Source organism: Eucalyptus grandis, chromosome 10, assembly GCF_016545825.1.
Source record: "Eucalyptus grandis isolate ANBG69807.140 chromosome 10, ASM1654582v1, whole genome shotgun sequence".
Taxonomy (NCBI): Eukaryota; Viridiplantae; Streptophyta; class Magnoliopsida; order Myrtales; family Myrtaceae; genus Eucalyptus; species Eucalyptus grandis.
In genome coordinates this window covers 633,415-646,315 of record NC_052621.1, presented here as the reverse complement: position 1 = coordinate 646,315, position 12,901 = coordinate 633,415, and the positions used below count along the sequence as shown (strand labels likewise).

The following is a 12,901-nucleotide window of genomic DNA, read 5'->3' as shown; positions in this document are numbered from 1 at the left end:
CATTTTGAGAAGCTTCAGGTAGATAAAAATATATAAATAAATAAAAAGTGCAAAAGGGAAAAAGGAAAAGAAAGCCAATAAGAACATAAAATTGGCCAAAAAAAAAGTGATTCTTTTAGTAATTTAAGGGAAGATGAATATCCGTTATTGCGTGATTGCTCAATTAGGATAGGTTTACTATTAGTCTTTCTTCTTTTCGTATTGAATTGATGCTGGGCAAATCGCGCGATTTTTCTGTTTTTATTTTATTTAGTAAGGAGATACACGAGGACATAGGATTCTGTTTTTTATTTTTTTTATTTTTTTTATTGTTCTTTTCTGGTGAAAGTTGAATGTTTTGAGAATTAGATGTAGAGGTAAAATTCAGCACATCAATACATATTTTTAAGGACGAAGATTTTCTTCCCTTTACGTAAATATAATGGATACAAATGGATGATGGATTTTGGAAGGAGCATTAGTGAGAAGTGTGCCCATAACTAACCAAATAGGAAATTAAGGGCATGCATGAAAACGTTCCAAAAAATGTTTCTAGAACACTTCTATACGGATTTTGTTCCTAACAACAAAAAAAAAAAAAAAAACAACAAATTTTGTTCTTTTTGTTTTTTGTTCCAAACAAAATGAACAAAAAAAAAAAACGTTTTTCCCTTCTCTCTTCTTCTTCTCTTCTTCTTTTTCTTCTTCTTTTTTTTTCTTTTTTCTTTCGCGGCCGCCGCCTCGCCCATGGCCGTCGAGGGCCGGCGACGCCCTCGAGGGTCGGCGACCTCGCCGGAGCGTCACCGGCCCTCGCGAGCCCGAGCGTCGCCGGCGGGCGAGGCCGAGCCTCGCCTTGGGCGGGCGAGCTCGGGCTCGCCCAAATCCGGCGAGGCCGAGCCTCGCCATGGCCAGGGCGAGCTCGAGCTCGCCCAAATCCGGCAAGGCCAAACCTCGCCGGGGCCCGCGACGCTCGGCCTCGCCGGATCTCGGGGAGACTGGCACCGAAAAAAAAAAAAAAAAAAAGAAAGGAAAAAATGAAAAATAAAATAAAAATGTTTAAAAAATTAAAAGAAATAAAAAAGAATAAAATTTACCAAATGTGTTTCTATTCATTTTTTATTCCCCCGAACAAACGTTACCAAACGTGTTCTTTTGTTCAAAATTGTTCTAACGTAAACACTTTTTTTGTTTCTATTCCCTGGAACAAAAAAAGAACAGAAACGTTACCATTCGCACCTTAAATAATTGGGGAAATCAATGACTTTTTAAATCTACTTTTTCATGTATATTGAAAAAGGAAAAAACGAAAAAGCCATTTTATTCAAAACCCTGATTTTGAAATCCCTGTCATACCGATTTATTCATACAACCTATGTCTATTATACATACATGACATCCTTCTAGTTTCCAACTTTTAACAAATTAATACAATGTTAATTAGGATTTATATCGCTTGGGGAATTAGGAATAGATCAAAACATCATGTTGTTTCTGCATGGATACATAAAATACTATTTTCTATCGTGAAAGATCATCTCAGTGAGTGCTGATGTCATTTTTATCTATTAGAAAAAGAGTCTACATATTGCTCGTAGATACTTGACCATTTGGGAGTATGAATAGAAATTGAGGGTTGTACAAATTATTGGATAATGGTTTCAATTATCAAAGAGTACAATTTTGAGCATGTATAATTACGTATATTAATAGCTTATTCAAGAATTTAATGTTGAAGTCACGTACTTAATTTACTCTATCCGCAATAAAAATATTTGGCTTTGTTTATTCCGTAAAAAATATATGATTCGAAGTCTAATTTTTAAGAAAATAATCACATGTATTGATTGCAATAATTAACTAATAATTTTCTTGTTATTGATAATTATTTATATTTATGATGATAATATTTTTTTACTTATTTTATAAGTAATATAAGTGATTATTTTTAAAATTTTACAAATTATTATTTTTCACAAAATAAATAATTATGCCGTGAATGATCTTCCATAAGATTCTTTTTTCTCCTTTTGGGGCCCCCCAATCCCTTTCACACATTGGCAACCCCAGATCTCACACGGGCCATAGAAAAGCAGGAATCATCCTGATCTGTAGCTCCACTTCAATCAGTCGACTGAGCAGTGGAAATATCAATAATGAATTTGGAGATTGATGGCAATTTTTCTTGATTGGAGATTGAAAAGATGCTTCTTTAGTGGGAAAGCTGGACTTACCTTCTTCTTCCTCTCTTTCTTAGGTAAAAGCGATATCTAGGGTCAGCTTTATTCCTTTTGTGCATGGCCTTTTGAATTAGATTAGGTGCATCAGCACATAAGATCCTTTGTATCTCATCTCAAGGCACTTTGCCGCGGGGAACATATTCGGTGAGATAGATAAATTGCGATGCATGATTCATAGTACATTATAATGGAAAATTGATCGGTTACACAATTACATGATGATGTATTTTCTTCTACACTGTATTGAAATGAGTCATGTTTGTTCGTCTCTTTTGACTCGATGGGAATATAGTATTAAACCAAGCAAAATGCTCTTCTTTTGGCTCGAAAAGTTGGAAATCACATACATAAATTGAGGAATTGGAAAGGGAATTGGCAAAATCCTATAATATATAAAATAGGAACTTTTTTTTTTTGGTCCTAGTATTTTCATAGGGAATGCCAGAAATAGTATTAATTTAACCATAGATACTCATAGTTATATTAATCTAAATGTTGTTCCTACTTTCCTAAATAGATTAGTTCTTATTTTGCATTTTCTCAATTATTATCCAGCCTCAGGCCGTAGGTGAAGATGGAAAGTTGCTTGATAAAATCGAGTGTTTTACTACTTGTTTTCATCATATAGCCCACGGAAAAATTAGTAAAAAATTTAAAATCTATTATATAAATATCAATTTAATTTGAAACTTTTTAATTTGTCCTAAACTTTGTATAAATGCCATTTTGAACAATTTTGACTAGAAATCACTAACTTGACACTTGTTGTCCACGTTAGTATTGGTCCTGTCACGTATGATGGCTGGTAGGGGTGAGCATGATCCCACCAAGAGTCGTCCACTAAGGACCGGTTCAAAAAAATTGGAACTGGAACCGCCTATTTGTTTTATGGATTCACCTGGGAATCAGACCACCAGTTTAATTCAATTATTGGGTGGGTCTTTGGAACCAGTTTGCAATTCCTACAAAATTGCATTCAATGAATAATCTTCACGATGAACCTAGTTTCTATTTAGAGCACCAAAGCTTGTTCATCCTACTCCGATTGAATTGCGAGCCATTGATTTTGATTAAGGATTGAAAACTATAGGATGAAATGAATAAACAATACTTATTAGCTAAAAACCTAATTTCTTTGAAGGTCATGGTATGGTCCTCTTAAGATTTCCTCACACCGAAAACATGTAAAAAATTAGACTTTGCATTAAAAGTCCTAATCTCCACATAATTTTTCAAGGTCAACATAATTTAGTCATGGAAATGGCTAAAACGAGTTGTTGGCTATTAATTTCGTATTATGACAACAAAGCACCGTAACATTTATGGGCATCTCCAATTAGTCATCTCCTTCCTCTACATTTGTTTATTTTGTTTCAGTTGAGAAAGCAAGAAAATGGATTATTATAATTTTAAAAAAAAATGAGAGGGTTAATCTTATTACACACCTAAAAGATAAAATTAGTCAATAATGTCCAATAACTAGTAACTACAATAGTAACTACAAATATACATACATTTACATATATATATTTGGTTGAAAAGTTACAAAATAATTAAGTAATTGAGATGTATTTTTTTTTTTTAAAGATCGAGTAGATGGGCGGGTGGTGGGGCGGTTCCATGTCTAGAATTAGAAAGTGGACCAGTACTCACTGGTTTCGCTAAATTGAAATCGAAAATCGGACCGGCTCCCAAGGAAACTGCTGATTCCTAGTTCTTTTGCACAATCCTAATGATTGGTGTCCATGTCAATACTTTCCAATCAAAATGGGTTGAAATGACTATATTGGCAAATCTTCAAAAGGTTTATGACTAAATTAGTTAAATTAAAAAGTTTAGAGTTGAATTGACATTTATATAATAAGTTCAATTTTATTTTTTTTGGTAATTTTCTCATAGTGCAAGTTTCAATTAGAAGTAATAAACACACTACGACAACACAAACAAATACCAATATTTAATTGCTATTAAAATTATTAGTTTAGAGGGAACATTAGAAGGCGTAATTGAACAATTAGATCCAAGGCAATTAGAGGTAGTCAACAAAATTGAACATTCGCTGAAGGATAAAGGCAACAAGATTAAGAACTCTAGACCCTTATAAATGCGCATATCCTTTTCAATGTCCCAAAGGTTACTTTCCATTTCTTAATGTCGACCATGATTGTGATTTCAGTGACCAATAGTAAGAAGAACTGCAAAAATAAAATAAAATTATGAAGTACTCGATTTGACAATTGCCGAAATAGTTTGTTATCTATACATAATTAAGAGAATAGATCAAACTGAACATGAAAAGAAGTGAACGTAGAATATGAAAATAAGTGATTGTTTGTCATATGAGAGTGATGATAGTTTAGATAGAATATATATTTCAAAGAATTGTGTTGTTTGCTTGTGAATAAATAGTAAGAAATTACACATTGTTCAAAAACAACATTCTCATCATTACTCGCTCTTTTCTTTTCACTATGTCCTTGAGAAAATTGTCCAAATTTATAAACCTATCGTACGACGATCTATTCAGTTCTTTACCCTTCAACTGTATCAATTTAATTCTAAATCTTTTGATGACTTGTTAATTTAGTCTTAAGCATTATAATTGTACAAATCTTATCCTAAACATTTTGATGATTTATCAACTTAATCTTAAACTTTTTAATGATTTGCTAAATTAGTCATTGCAATCAACTTTTGGGAAAAGCCTTTAAGAAATACAAAGGAATAGTGTTTGGAGAAATTTATATTTCCAAAGAACTTTTGTGATAAAAAGAAAAAGAAAAAAAAAAAAGTTGGCTGTTGAAGGATAGGCGGCCGTTGGTGGCGCTTGAAATTTGTCGCGGCGGTTGACGTATCATGCTACAAGATTTGAGGCAGTCACCGGGGACAACATCTTCTCCTCTTCTTCATCTTAGCCACCATCATCTTCTCCTCCATCTTCTTCTCAACTGCAAGTCCTCCCTCATTTGTTGCTCCTTCCACGCTGACAAGTCTTGCCATCGCAAGTTCCTCCGCCCCCTTCGCACCGAGCACCTCCCCACCGCCCTCGCTCATTGCCCCAATACTCCTGCCTTCGACATATCCCTCTGCCCCCACATCATCGATGCCTCCCTTGCCATTGTTGCTACCGCTTGCGAGGACGCCCTCTGCTCCCTCGCTCTCCGCATCATCGATTCTTCATTGCCTGCCTCCCTCGTTGTTGTCGCTGTCCTAGATCTAGGTCACGGGTCGCGACGACCCACATCTAGGCTGTCAAGGGTCGCGCGACCCAGATTGGTGAGGATTTGGGTCATGGCGACTCAAATCTGGGTCGTGGGTTGTGGCGACCCAGATTTGGGCCGCTATGACTTGCTGGGGTCAAGCAACCCAAATTGGCAAGGATCTTGGTTGCAGTTACTCAGATCTGAGTCTCGCGACCCAAATTGATGAGGATCTAGGTCACGCAACTCGGATTGGCAGCCCCTCACCATGGTTGCGCGACGACTCATGAGGGGTCATGTGACGTCGCGACTTGCGGAGGTCACTCGACTCTATGGCGATGGTCACCTGGGTCATTATGACCATGCTGGCGTCCCTCTAGCCATTGCCGGCCCCTCGTGGTCAAGTACCACAAAGCCAACCGCCCTCAACGGAGAAGATGAATTCACGTAACAAGGGCAAAAACATAAAAATAAAAACTTTGTGAGGACAATTTTGGGAAAAAAAAAAAGGAGTGCATAGTACCAATGTGGGCATGTCAAGAAAGCTAAAAACCCAAGGCAAGACCTAACCTACCTTGGGCTTTTAGCCTTCTAAATACCCACTTTTCTCCAATGGGGTTTGCAAAATTTTTGCTAAACACCCAATATTTGGCCTTGCAAATGCTGCTCCCAAATATTGCCTATATTTTATAGTTTTTCATTTTCTTCTTATTTTCTTTCTCTTATTTCTCTTTACTTTTTCCATTTTTGACTCTACCACCCTTAAGCAAGGGCTTCCCTCGCTGGGCTAGGGCAAGGTGGAGGGGGTGACCCTCGCCAACCTAGGCTAGGCGTCCCTCACTCAAGGCTAGCGACTTTCACCAACCATCGATAAAGCCTGGTGATGGTAGACAAAGGGAAAAGGTGAAAAATGAAAAACAAAAGAAACAAATTCAAAAAAATTGCAAAAAATGTGTACATCAATATATGTCATGTAACGTAAAATGGTTGATGTTGACTAAACTACTATGTTAGCAATTTAAATGACTAAATTAACAAATCGTAAAAAACTTAGTACTAAATTGACAAATCATTAAAATTTTTAGAACTAAATCAACACAATTGAAAGACTTAGAATTAAATTAGTTATTATATAATAGATTTAAGACTTTTTAAAAGATTTTCCTAGGAAATTGAGTAAATTGCTCAATTCTTTTCCATATAACTTTTGCATATATCTTAGAGGTATATTACTTTAAACTCAACGACAATAATAATAAGGTATCAAATTATCAAAGAACCACAAATCATTACCCCTATTTACGTCAACAATCAAATTTTTCTCAACAAAAGGCAAATAAGGGCTGCATGGTTGGCACTTATTTCTGTTCCCGGAACAGAAATTTCTGTTTTTGTTCGCGGGAACAAAAAATGAACAAACGTTTGTGTGCGTTTCTTTCCTTTTTTTTCTTTTGTTCAAACAAAAAGAAAAATGCAAAAAACAAAAAACTTGTTTTTGTTTCAAACACAAATCGAAACACTTTGTTTTTTTTTTTTTTTTTTTTCTTATTTTTTGTTCTTCTTTCTTTTGGCCGGTCGCCGCCTCGCCATGGCCGCGACCGGCCGACGAGGGGTTTGGCGGCTCGCCCCCACGGCGAGCTCGCCGGCCCCAGCCGAGGCCGACGCTCGCCGTCCTCGGCGAGGCCGAGGCTCGCCGTAGCCGGGCGAGGGTCGGCCGCCATGGTCACGAGCTCGAGCTCGCCCGGCCATGGCGAGGCCGACCTCGCGCTCGCCCGGGCGAGCTCGATCTCGCCCAGATCCGGGCGAGGCCGAGCTCGCCTGGCGGCCGGCGAGCCTCGGCCTCGCCCGGCGGTGGCCGAGGCCGCGCCTGCCCGCCCGGCGAGCTCGGCCTCCCGCCGGATCAAGAAAGTACAAGCTAGATGAAGAAAAAAATGAAAAAGAAAAAAGAAAAAAAAAAGGAAAAATAAGAAAAAAATTAGAAAAAATAAAAGAAATAAAAAATTATCCAAATTTAAATCAATTTCTCGTTCCCTAACAAAATAAACACACGATGGGTGATGACCTAAATCAAGAAGACGAAGACCCCAACTAACTTTCAAATTGCTGAAATTTCTCAACGCAAAAATTGTACAGGAGCTTTCTGCATCAAAGTTATGATGACTCCGACACGAGCGTCGACTCCATCTATCAGCTGGTCGGAAGAATTTGATTAAACAAATCGTGCCAGTGCCATCTTCGAGGGCTTTGTCAAACGATCAATAATTTACGATGCTGATGTGGGTAGATGCGCAAGATCATAAACAAAATAAGATCATTAACCACTAAATTACACGGATTTAAAAAAAAACCAAAACCTAAGAAACAAAAAGGCGGGCCCCACTTTTACGAAAGCAAAGGAGGAAAACAACGTCTCGCACGAGTCAAAAGTCAACAGGAAAAATCTCGGATCGACCGGAAATTTACAAAAGGGAGAAAATATTAGGTGCGCCGGGCGCTCCACGTCACCGTGCGCCCCGCCCAATCAGTATACGACACATGGAGCCGGGTCCCACTTTTATTTTTAGTCAAATTTTTGCCGCGTCCTTCTCCCGCCCTTCGCATTTGAAGTGCCCTTTCTCTTCTGTCTTCTCCCGCACGAAGTCTCTCTCACAAAAATCTTTCTCCGCCTCCTTCGACACCGACGATCAGCACCGGCCGAGCGCCCTCCTCGTCCGGCGGTACTCGATCTCCGCCGCCGCCCTCGCAGCTCCCCTGGCCTCCACCGCCGCCAGAGCGGCCTCGAGCCGCGGCCTCCAAGATCGTTGTCGACCTCCGCCTCCTTCGACGCCAACGACCAGCACCGGCCGAGCGCCCCTCATCCGGCGGTACTCGATCTCCGCCGCCGCCGCCTCCTCTTCGCCGCCCTTGCAGCTCTCGCTGGCCTCCAAGGTCCAGAGCGGCTTCGAGCCGCGGAAGTCGTCGTCGACCTCCGCCTCCTTCGACGCCGATGACCAGCACCGGCCGAGGCCCCCTCGTCCGGCGGTACTCGATCTCCCGCCGCCGCCGCCGCCTCCTCGCCGCCCTCGCAGCTCCCGCTGGCCTCCAAGGTCCAGAGCGGCTTCGAGCCGCGGAAGTCGTCGTCGACCTCCGCCTCCTTCGACGCCGACGACCAGCACCGGCCGAGCGCCCCCTCATCTGGCGGTACTCGATCTCCGCCGCCGCCGCCTCCTCGCCGCCCTCGCAGCTCCCGCTGGCCTCCAAGGTCCAGAGCGGCTTCGAGCCGCGGAAGTCGTCGTCGACCTCCGCCTCCTTCGACGCCGACGACTAGCACCAGCCGAGCGCCCCCCTCGTCCGGCGGTACTCGATCTCCGCCGCCGCCCTCGCAGCTCCTGCTGGCCTCCAAGGTCCAGCGGCTCGCGGACAATGTCCAGGTTTTTCCGAAACTCTTCGATCGTCTCTCGCGCTCTGTTTTGGCTCCCGATTAAGTTGGGGGATTTGCCTGTTTCGAATTTTTGCTTCTTGCTTCGGTCGATTCCTTCTCTGTTGCCGAACTCTGAGAAGAGCGATTTCCGGATGCAGCTTGCGAGGCAGGATTACTTGGAGCTGAGACACGAGGCGAGCGAAGTGCAGGAGTATTCCAACGCGAAGCTCGATCGAGTCACGCGCTACCTCAGCGTTCTCGCAGACAAGATGCGGAAACTAGGTGAGGCGGTGCGGCGTCTGTTGTGCCTCGACGCACGTTTGCTTTCTCATTTCGGTTTTTGACAGGTTCTGTGCTTTGTGTCAGATCAAGTCGCCCTTGAAGGTGAGGCTAGGATAGCACCGCTCATCAGTGAGAAAGAGGAAGTTGTTCAATGAGTTGTTGAAATCCAAAGGTCAGTCTTTGGTTTCTTAATTGAGTTCTCCCACTTTCCACACGAAGCACGTGGAGCGGAAGTACTTGGATATGATCTGATAATTCAGAAAATTTATTGTTTGAATTGCAATTCATTTTCGGGATGATGTTCCTGTCGGATGGATGGGTAGAGATAGCTTGCTTGCATGGCAATTTTGCAGTGTGTAGTAGGAGAACAAATCTTGAGTTTAACGAGTAAGATCGAGTTGGAATATGACTGATAGAGTTTTAGCGATGAAGTGCAGATTAACTTGAGATAACAGCTGCCAGTTTGTGATGCATTTCTGATCGTTGTTAGCTGTTTGTTAGTTAAGGACTCATTATGCCTCAGAGATTCGTTAATCTGTAAATGGAGACTAGATATCAAGAACGAAAATGATTTTTTACTCTCTGTATGTTCTTCCTCCTTCGTTAGGATCAGTCTGATACTTTGATTGATGGTTACATAGAAATTGAATCTCTTGGATTAAACTTATGGAAGAACTCCCAAGAAATATGATTTTCAGACAAGAGTCCAGTCGCCCATGATATAATTTCCATTTGGACTCCTTTCACATCATCAATTCACCATTGATTGCCCAATCACTTGATTGGTCGACCTAAGTTATACTAATAGTGTTTTAAGTGAGAAGGACAGATCATCTTCAAGCCATTTGGTTGGCTATGAGTGCAGGAGGTGCACACACGTTAATTAACTGTTTGGTTTAGAAGTTGGGCTATTTGTTAGTTAGTTGCTGAGGGACTATAGTTCAATTGGTTACTCTCTAATGGAAGCACAGAAATCAATCAAGATAGGAATTCCTCTGTTCTTTGTGTGCTCTCTTCTCTTACTATAATAATTTGTTTCAACAGCTCTTCTCTTCAATTTCCAGCCTCCCTTTTTGAGGCTGTACGAAGTTTTTTGGTCAGAAATTTATGGGTATTTTCCTTTCCTATGATGATTTGAAGATGCTTTTAATTTCAGGGAACATAAAGGTATTCTGTCGTTCGAGACCATTATTTGAAGACGAAGGTCCCTCTGCTGTAGAATTCCTTGATTACTATCCGTGTCGACACTAGTGATGAGACCAGTACCAATCCTAAGAAAGATTATGAATTCGATAGGGTGTATGGACCTCATGTTGGACAGGGTGAGCTAGAAAATGATTAATTTTGTTACATAACAGGCAGCATTTGAAAAAATTTTGGTATATACTAGCTACATGGCTGGTGGTTTGCATGGAGGTTTGTTATCTTACAGTAGGACTGGTGCATGTGCAGCTGATATATTTAATGATGTTCAACTGTTGGTTCAATCAGCTTTGGATGGATTTAATGTGTCAATATTTGCTTATGGACAAAGTAACTCAGGAAAGATGCACACTATGGTCTCTCTCTCAAAATATTATCTCCCTATGAGCTAAATATCCAAATATTTGGGTATGGCTTTTTAAATAAAGTATTTTGTTTTTTATTCTTATTGCATTCAAAAGGGTACTGATCTGGAATGAGGATGTGTTTTGTGAATTATGCATGTATGGCTGCCATTACGGGCACGGTCCATTAATGTAATGGCACGGTCCATTAATGCAGATACTTCTGTCAGATATTGGTCTATGTCATGTCTGAATTTAAGGAGCTAAAAGTTCTGCTGCTTGCATTTCTTAGATCTTATTGTCATTGGTTTGATCTTTGGCAATCATAGTTGTCTGAACGGGGGCCTTTGTAACATTATGATGAACCACGTCCACCCACCATGTCATTCCACAAAATTCTGATATGGAAGTTGACATGATGGTGTTTTTGATGCTTTTCAGGAAGGATCTAGCCATGATCGTGGTCTATATGCTCGTTGTTTCGAGGAGTTCTTCGATTTTGTGAATTCAGATGCAACTGCTACATCTAGATATGACTTTTCTGTCACAGTTTTTGAACTCCACAATGAACAGGTTTCTTTTCTTTTTTACTCACCATAAATAGCTTCAAGTTAGGTGTTTTGAATGTGTACGTCTTGTCTTGATGTAATCGTGCTTCCACATGCTTATTTATGTAGGTACGAGATTTGGTGCATGAATCAGGAAGGAATTCATCGAAAATCTGCATGGGATCTTCAGATTTTTTTGTCGAACTTACACAGGAAAAGGTCGACAATCCATTGGATTTTCTGAAGGTTCTGAAAGACGCATTTCAAAGTCGAGGAAATGATGTTTTGAAGTTCAATATTTCTCACTTGTACGGTTTGAATTCCACGCACCCTCTCTTGTTGCTTTTCTGGGTTTTGTGCTTTCTTGATATATTATGATGACAATGTTTAGCTAGAAACTTCATTTTGCTGAAGGGTGAATAACTGTGCAATTTTTTCTTTTTGAAAGAATTCAAAAATAATTCGTGAGGATACAAAGAATGAAAAATAAATCTGAGCAATTAGTACAGATATACCGTAATGTCTACTATTATCAATTACCCTCTTAAACAGATTCAATTGATTGTGGTGCCAAGCTTCTGAAATGAACAATAATGTTTTCCTTAGATATTAGGAACAGCATTTGTTCATACCTTTCGTAATCAGAGTTTCAAGCCCCTCTTGGCTGCTTTATCATCATTAGATGGATTAGTTTGTTTGGCTGAAATTATTTATAGGTATTGCATGGAAGAGGATGCTACTCAACCTAGTTGTTTACTTTTTTGTGTTTTTACTTTCAGGGAGTACCACACCTTGATAATTTTAGGAGAGGATTTTTTTTATTTCTTTTTTTTTTCTTACTTTTAAAGCCAAAGCTGAACACTAGCGATACACATGATAATTACAAAACGTTATACTTGATTAAGTACACGGCAGTGACCTCTAACCCTCCCATGCCCAAGCCATTGTTCAGTTTTAATTGATACTTTTTGATGCATTCTCCTGTTATATAATCAGGATCGTGACAATCCATATATCCTACAACAACTTTTTCAGGTTACTGGAGAAAATATATCCTGTACTAGAAAACCTGCAAGCTTTCTCTTGTTGATTCGGCCTCTTTTTACTCGTGGGCTAAAGTGAAAGGCATTTGACTTGTCTGCTTCCTCTATTGTTTTCATGGGCTGTATTGGCTTTTCATATGTGGAGGCTTTTACTCCATTGACTAAGTTTTTTTCTTATATTTTTGGGTGATTATGCAAGGTGCTCTTCAGTTTACTTCTTTCTTTTGGTAAGGATACTTTCTCAGATTTTTGACATGCTTATCATTCTTTTTAGATATCAAGTCCATTATCGAAAGGAACCGCAAACATGCCATCTCGGTACGTTTCTGAGATGAAACTTGCTTTTTGTGATTCTAGCCTACACCATGTTTCACATTGTCCATTCTTCCATTGTCGGTTTTTCCAGGACAAGTAACAACGATGTCGGGCGTACTCTGGATGTTGTTCCTTCGCCATTAAGTGCTGAAAAGTCTGCCGGTTCAGTTGCTCTGGTCAAAGCAAGTTCTGAGAAAGTTAAAACTAGACCAGCAGGAGAATACCTGACTGCAGGTGCTGCGTGAGGCAAAATGCTGCTCGGAACTGCTCTAAAACTTGAGAAAAACAAGCCTGTAATCCCAAAAAAGGACTAACTGTTGCCAAAAGTCGAGAGAGTTCTCTTCAAACAA

At 40.1% G+C, this 12,901-nt stretch overlaps 1 pseudogene; it reads left to right on the top strand.

Moving 5' to 3' along the window:
• Positions 1 to 7,951: 7,951 nt before the first annotated feature.
• Positions 7,952 to 12,241, top strand: LOC104420905 (annotated as a pseudogene).
• Positions 12,242 to 12,901: the final 660 nt, after the last annotated feature.